Source organism: Megalobrama amblycephala, linkage group LG18 (genome assembly GCF_018812025.1).
Source record: "Megalobrama amblycephala isolate DHTTF-2021 linkage group LG18, ASM1881202v1, whole genome shotgun sequence".
Classification (NCBI taxonomy): domain Eukaryota; kingdom Metazoa; phylum Chordata; class Actinopteri; order Cypriniformes; family Xenocyprididae; genus Megalobrama; species Megalobrama amblycephala.
Window position 1 is genome coordinate 38,732,044 of NC_063061.1, and position 8,693 is coordinate 38,740,736.

The 8,693-nt window shown below is 32.2% G+C and overlaps 1 long non-coding RNA gene across 1 annotated transcript in view; it reads right to left on the bottom strand.

Moving 5' to 3' along the window:
• Positions 1-5,798, bottom strand: part of LOC125253414 — a 13,780-nt gene extending 7,982 nt beyond the window's left edge. Inside the window, exons 1-2 of the long non-coding RNA XR_007181439.1 lie at positions 4,939-5,798; positions 130-260 (exon numbers count right to left, since the gene is read on the bottom strand). This is a non-coding gene — a long non-coding RNA (uncharacterized LOC125253414). The remainder of the gene's footprint in view (positions 1-129; positions 261-4,938) is intronic.
• Between the last annotated feature and the right edge of the window lie 2,895 nt (positions 5,799-8,693).

An 8,693-nucleotide genomic window follows, 5' to 3' on the forward strand; every position in this document is an offset into this window, starting at 1 on the left:
GTTTAAAGATGTGTTAATAATATCCTTCATCTGTGTGTGTGTGTGTGTGTGTGTGTGTGTGTGTGTGTGTGTGTGTGTGTGTGTGTGTGTGTGTGTGTGTGTCATGCATATTGATCGGCTAATACTCACAGCTCATGGTCGGACTGCTCCATTTTTAAGCCAAGACGCCGACTGATGGTGACATGCAGTAAATGGACTCAACCTTACACCGGGTCAAGGAGGACCAGAGACAGCTCAGAGGAGACAGACAGAGCCGGCGTCTGAGAGAGAGAGAGACGGGCAGTGTGTGAGACAGGGTGCACTCAAGGTCATGTGTGCCCATGACTACTGGAGCACAGAAATGTGATGTGACTGATAGCAGCTGTAGCTCAAAAGTGTCTCACACACACACACACACACTGATGCGATGGGAAATGACAGCACCACTTGATCCCGGTCTGTTGTTTCTGAAGACCATCTCCCCCTCAGGACCCCAACCAGAGCTGCCCGACTAACTGCCTAAGAGCAAATAGTTGCTGAATTTGGAATCACGTGAATACTTTCTAACTTTCTTATTGTTATTGCCATCTAAATATGACAAAAATAGTAAAAGAACTACTCTAGCATGTGATTCCGAATTCAGTTGTGTACAAAGATAACAGCTTTACACATTTATTATTATTTTATTTATTAAATTTATTTACTATTAAGAGAATGAAATTAATTTATTATTTATTGTTTTATTATTATTAGAATAATATCTGGAATGCATTTATATTTTAGATATTTTTTTAACAAAAACAACAACTATAATAGTTATTATTATTATTTGTTACTATTATTTTATTATTTAATTATTAATTCTTTTAATACAAAATAATGAGAGAATAAACATAGCAATACCTGGAATTTATTTATTATTTATTTATTATTTTAACAACAAAAACAAAAATAATATTTATTATTATTATTACTATTATAAGAATGAACCATAACAATATCTGGAATGCATTTATTACTTTATTTATTTATTCATTCATTCTAATAATAATAATAATAATAATAATAATAATAATAATAATAATATAGTTATGATTATTTTAAGAATAAACCTTAGCAATATGTGGAATGTATTTATTACTTTATTTATTTATTTATTCTTTTAATAAAAAATAATAAGACTATAGTTATTATTTAAAAAAATAAACCATAGCAATTTCTGGAATTTTTTATTTTAACAACAAAAACAAAAATAATCGTTATTATTATTATTACTATTATAAGAATGAACCATAACAATATCTGGAATGCATTTATTACTTTATTACTTTATTCATTCATTCTTTAATAATAATAATAATAATAACAATAATAATAATAATAATAATAATAATAGTAAGATTATAGTTATTATTATTATAAGAATAAACCTGAGCAATATCTGGAATGTATTTATTATTTTAAATATTTATTATTTTAACAACAACAAAACTTTTATTATTATTATTATTATTATTATTATTATTATTACTATTATTATTATAAGAATAAACCATGGGATGTATTTATTACTTAATTCATTCATTCATTATTTTAATAATAATAATAATAATAATAATAATAATAATAATATATAACACATTTAAAAATAATAATAACACATTTATAGTTATTATTATAAGAATAAACCTTAGCATTAACTGGAATGCATTTATTTGTGAATAATATCAACAACAATAATAATGATATTAATATATTAATAAATTAATATTATTATGACTATTATTAGGATTGCAATTATTATATAAGTATAATACGTAATATCTTTGTTTTATATAAAATATGTAACAATAGTAGGCTAATTAAAATGTTTTTTATGGTTTCAGTTAACGATAATAACCCTGGCAACTTTTGTACAGACAAACATAATCAAATCAAGTTATTATTTTATATAATTCTGTTGTTTTTGTCATGTTTTATGATGTTGTTGATGCTGTGCCAATACTGTGAGCAAAACAAATCATGCCAATAAAGCACTTTACAATTGATTAAATTTAAAATAATTGTAGTTAATAAACTGATAAACGGCCCAGTCCTGCGTACCTCCACACACACACACACACACACACACACACACACACACACACACACACACACACACACACACACACACACACACACACACACTGGTGACGCCCTTTTGCATGAAAGGAAACCACCTTTCCTGTCAGCAGAGCCTCCATTAGCAGTAATGCAGGAGACAACAGGTCTGACTGCTCACTAATGGAGACTCCAGCCACACACACACACACACACACACACACACACACACACACACACACACACACACACACACACACACACAGACTGTCTGCCCACTTTTTCTCACACTCCCTCTGCTAATTAAACATGCAGCATTAAGAGCACAGCACAGAGAAACAGGAAGACCGTCGGGTCTGTCTCGTTCTGACCGTCTCGCTCGCGTTCACACACTTTCATTCGCTCTCACTGCAGACAGACAGACAGACAGACAGGTTCTCTGCTGACGTTTCATGTTTCATTTAAAAGCATTTTTATATGTATTACTCAGTAAACCACATCTGAGTGTGTGTGTGATGGCATTCTCCTTCCTGCTGCAGTGTGTGTGTGTGTGTGTGTCTGTTTATGTACACATATCTTGTTTCTTCGACTAGTTCATGTGAATTAATTGTTCATGAGAATGAGGGGAGAGATGTTTTATTAAATCATATTCCTCCTGTAGCTGCATAACCACACTGGCAAATCAATAAACACTACAGAACTAGTCCCAAAACTAGACCACAACAAGGTTACATATAGACACACAACACACTTATACTCAGTACTGACTTATGATAAACTATAAAGCTAATTATGATCATCACAAACCCTACAAGAAAGCTTTAGCTCTATCAGGACATCCTGAATATATTATATGTTTAAGTTTTGTTGTGATATTAACAACCACCCCGTGATAAAAGTTACTGTAATGCAACTTCTTAGACCAAGAAATAAGTTTAAAACTCACTGATATTCCCAGATTTCTAAGATCATTAATTTCCACACATTAAAAAAACAACATCCACATCATTGATTGATGAATAGTGAAGATTATTACATGACTTATGTCAGGGGCTTTCACTCTTTTAGATGTCACAGACCCTCATATATGATCTAAAATTATATATATATATATATATATACATACACTTCCCTCCAAAAGTTTGGAAACACCCCTGGTAAAGTGTGGTTTTGGACGATATCAGCATAAATCCTGATCATTTTTTGGTGCAAATACATTACAGTAACTTGACATTATCATTGAAGACCAGCAATAATCATTTTCATTTTGATTCCATAATAATGTCAATATATTCATGTCAAAGTCAGACACGCCCCTTTGCCAGCTGTGATGCTGTTACTGGATTAAACTTGGCCCAGGTTTGTGAAAGATCTTTGGGTCAGCACACCTTAATAGCTTCAACAATTGATTGACAATTAAGTTTAGAATACAATGAACCAATCAGAACCCAGTTTTGGTCAGATAGCTGCTAATGCTGGATATTTTGATGAATCGAAAATTAATTGTTTTTTCTATGCATAAACTGTTTATATAATAAAAATATGTTTTTATTATATAAACGCCCCACTTTTATAGGGCATTTCCAAACTTTTGGAGGGCAGTGTATGTGTATATATATATATATATATATATATATATATATATATATATATATATATATATATATATATATATATATATATATATATATATATGGTTTTATTTTAATATTTGATTTAATTTATTTTTTTCCATTATATTTTATTGTTCATTTTAATCTTTTTATTGTTTATTTTATTTATTTATTTATTTTTAAAATCTAATATTTATTTATATCAAAGGTTTTTTTTTATTTATTTGAATCTTTTTATTATTTATTAATTTTAATTTACTATTTTTTCATTTAACTTTTATAATTTTCATAGATTTTTATTATATTTCATTCATTAATATAATTTTTATTTTAATCTAATACTTGTTTTGTATATTAAATTAGTTTAATCTGTTTTTTAATCTTTTTATTATTTATTTTATATTTTTATTTAATTTTATAATGAATTTTAATCTTTTTATTATTTATTTTATTATATCTTTTAAATCTAATATTTATTTATATCTAATATTTAATCACTTATTTATTTATTTTAATGTTTTATTTATTAATTTTAATCTACTTAATTTTATAATTAATTTTAATCTATTTTTATTATATTTTAATCATGTATTAATATAAAAGTTTTATTTTAATCTAATACTTATTTTATTTATATCATATTTGTTTAAATTGTCTTTTATTAATTTAATCTTCTTTTTATTATTTATTAATTTTAATCTGTTGTATTTATTTTTACACTTTTTTTCTCTAAACACATCCACGGACCCCTTAGCACTTACTTGTGGCCCCAGAGAGTCCCCAGACCCCGGTATGAAAACCCCTGACTTAGAAACAGGGCACCATGCCATTACTTAAAGTAGTTTTTGTAAAGCCTGATTAATTGATGCTGCTGAAGCCTTTTAATGATATTTTTCTCTTGAGAAGAGTGCATCGTTTCCATTGAATCATTTGGGAAAATTCAGCAATGAAACGCTGCAGTGCAGACAGAATTGTGTGTGTGTGTATAAAAGGGGTGAATTGCAGACATAAGGTCGAGCTCTTCAAAGACACGCACGGACGGGCTCTTGTAAGCGGGCTCTTAAATGGGCAGCCGTGTGGAGTGGCCCTCACATGTCTGTCTGAAGGACCAATACACTCTCCTCATCTGAGATTAACCATCTCAATTTACTGGCCAGTCACACCCCGCCACACACACACACACACACACACACTGACGGCCGTTCATTCACACACTCACAACTCCATAATAATCACGTGTACTCACTCATAAGCAACTAGCAATTTCCTTCCCCATCGCTCCTCCTCTCTTCAGGAGGGCCCTTAAGGACCCTCGACCGGGTCAGAGTCGGCCCTTGTTTCCCTGTGCAAACCTGTGGATCTAACGGAGACACTGCGGAGGCTGTTAGCGCCCTGGTAAAGCTAGCGCCATCGATCTGGGGGTCTGGTCTTAAAGAGCCGACTCGATGCCCAGTCACAGTCGCTGGTTATGGGACAGAAATCAAATCCTTGGGAAGGTAGAAGAGCTTTAATGGACTCAAATAATGCAGGCGCAGAGGATTCCTCACACACACACACACACACACACACTCAGAGAAAAATAAAACAAGATTCATTCTCTTCTGCTGTTGATATTGTAAGTTCGTCCATCTTTTATGTGAGGCTGAAGTCAATTCAGTTCAATTCTGCATGCGTGTTTTTTTGAAGCGGTTCATCGATAAACGCCTGTCGGAGTGTTTATTCAATATCACTTGTGGTATTGAATAAATCACCTGCTAACTCATTGATAAATGAGACATCAAATATTTATCAAAACAACTCAGTTCGGCGTTTAGTATTTTAGGAATCCACTCTCTCAAGAGCGTTAAACGCTGTGTGCTGTAAATCATTTTACAAACGCTTTACCACACGGTCAGAGCGTGTTCCTTCGACAAACTAAATTTTTGATGAGCGCCTGCAAAATAAAACAGAGGACAAAGATGAAGTTTAGCTTGTTTTTTCATGGAAATTTAAAAGAAAAATGTACACTCTAAAAAATGCTGGGTTAAAAACAAGCCAAGTTGGGTTGAAAATGGTAAAACTCAGCGAATTGGTTGTTTTAACCCAGTGGATGGGTTAAAAGTTTGCCCAACATGCCGGGTAGTTTTATTTAACCCAACTATTGTTTAAAAATGACTATATGTCTGGCTTAAAATGAACCCAAAATATGTTAGAAATTAAAAACCAGACACATAATTACTAGAGGAAACAATAATAATCAAAAGGTGAACATTTATTAATAAGCAATTTAATAAATGTTTATTGTTTAATTATTCATTAAACTTATTAATAAATGTTAATTTCCAACATATTTTATGTTCATTTTAAGCAAGCAATACAGTCATTTTTAAACAATAGTTGAGTTAAATAAAACTACCCAACAGGTTAACCCAGCTGTTGGGTTAAAACAACCCAATTTCTGGGTTTATTCATTTTCAACCCAACTTTTTAACCCAGCATTTTTAGAGTGAACCGTTGGGTTTAAAAATGACATTAAAAAATGTAAACCGACGATTGGGTTTGTACATATCTGACCCAAACATGGGTTGAAACAACCCAGTAGTGTTGAGTGTATAAAATATGAATATGGAAAAAGAAGTAACACAGAATGCGTTTCTGACTAAACATTTGAGGGACAAAATTATGAAAATGTTCTTTAAAACCAAGAAAAACCTAGTGAACTAGAAACTAGTGCACTATAAATATGACAAAACAGTTCTAAGTGTGAACATAAAAAGTTGTGAAAGATGAATTAATAACTTATAGTAAAAATAACCTATGAGATTCTGCCAAAGACAGTCATAAAGGAAATAAATTTACCATGGTAAACAGTGCCAAAATACCATAGTAGAGTCGTTGTTACTAGACCCTTTTCACATGTCCGGGTTTCTCGAAGCGGAAGTCGTCACGGGTAAAATTCTATAGCGGTGAATGAGAGAATACATTAAATATATTTTTGTGTCCCCATTTTGTCATATAGCAAAAGAAAAACTAAACATCAATGATTTCACAACTTTCAAAAAAAAAAAAAAAAAAAAAGAAAATATTATTTTTTTTTGCAAGATTTACGATGCTGATGACCGTTAAAACAGGGTCCATTGTGAAAAAAAAAAAACAAGTAAAAAAATGTTTTGAAACTAGTTTGAATGAGATCATAGGAATTTACGGGAACATTAAAACGGCTTTCTGGCATAAACTGCTCTAATTAAAGGTACTTTTTTGTAAGAGTAATCTTAATCTTCACAAAGAATCTGATCTGAAGCGTTTATCAACAAAAATCATTCACCCAATCCGCGAGTCCCCCTCAAGAGTTCCGCGGGAGTTGCCACGGTAACAGCTCCTGGGGCGCGCGCAGGTGAATCCGATTCCACGGTGTTCTCACGCGAACGGAACCTGTCGAAAAGAAATCGCCTGTTGGTACGTTTAAAGATACATTTCAATTTCTCAGGAATAAAAGCTTTAAGTGAGCTTAAGATGACGAACAGATGTGAAGACTGAGGCGACGCGTGTTGCGTTTTAACGAGGCGAGCCGTTAAACGGTGGTTAAAAAGCGCGCGCTCTTGAACTTTTACTCCACTCGACTGATAAAAGCTACAAAACTCTCACGGAAGAAAAGAGAAAAACCTTTTAAATGTTTGGAATTGATTTCAAGAGAAAATCCCTTCCTTTTACATGTTTGAATGTCTTTTGTGAAGGGAGATGTTCCTCAGAGCTTTAATTTAACACTCAAAACACATGAGGAATATTAATCAGTCATCGAGTTACTTTCTAGTGAGATACTTTTCTTTTCCAGCCTCTTTTTTCTTTGTTGTAAGAAAGTTTTACACAAGAGCAGTTTAGGTAGCCTATAGGCCTATAAAAACCTGAAAAATGTTTGGCTGCATTACATTCAGTTGTGCATTAAATTCTCAATAATTCAACAGTTCATCAATAATTCCTCACTTTATTATCTCTTCTGATCTTCACACCAAACCATCTTTGATTTTGATGAATGCTAACAATCAGAATATGAGCGGCTTTATAGACCTATTTAATGTTTGTAAACATTCGGGATGCGCGCGCATCATGGTTGCAGAAAACCCGGGAGTGATAACCAGTATGACTAGAGAGTTACGACGAAGCGGTTCAAAGTAGTTAAGATTTAGAAACATTATAGAATATTTTGATTTGTTATTTTTTTTAAATGTTGCCGGCATATCACAGCAGCTTCACCCAGCGATAAGCACTGTTATTATTTAAAAAAATTAACATTACCGAGTGGGATACAGCTTACGGATCCGTTTGCCATAGCACCTTGTCAGTGGTTAAATGACGAAACGAAATGGCCAAGCATCCAGTGGCCAGAGATGTATATTTAACTGATTGACACCTCAAGTGTAAAGCCTATACTCAGGAGAAGCTAAAAGCGTATGTCTCTTGACGCATACAACTTTGTTTTTTGTTTTGTTTTTGTTTAAGTCACGAATTAAAAGAATAAAAAGTTAATTTCGAGTTTATATCTCACAATTCTGACTTTTATTTCTCGCAAATCTGAGTTTATATCTCACATTTCTTACAAAGAAAAACAGAATTGTGAGATATACTCGTTATTCTGTCTTTTCTGAATTGCAATTTATCCCGCAATTCTGACTTTTTTCCCCTCAGAATTGTGAAATAAACTCACAATTGCGAGTAATAAAGTCCGAACTGGGAGTAATAAACACGCAAATGCAAGAAAAAAGTCAGAATTGTGAAATTAAAATTGTATAGACTGTTTAAAAGTTATCTATGTGAAATGTTATAGGTTTAAATATTATTTCAATGCTGTAACTGCTATGTATGTATGCCCTCTGAACTGCATGTGAATATTATGTAGACTTACTGTTTACATCAAATTCCTGCTTTAATAGTAGACTAATCCTTGCAGGTGTCATCAGTCCAGTCTGTGAAACGTCTCCGTTTAGCTTCAAAGGACGTTTTCAACGATGGTTTTCTTTAAAAATT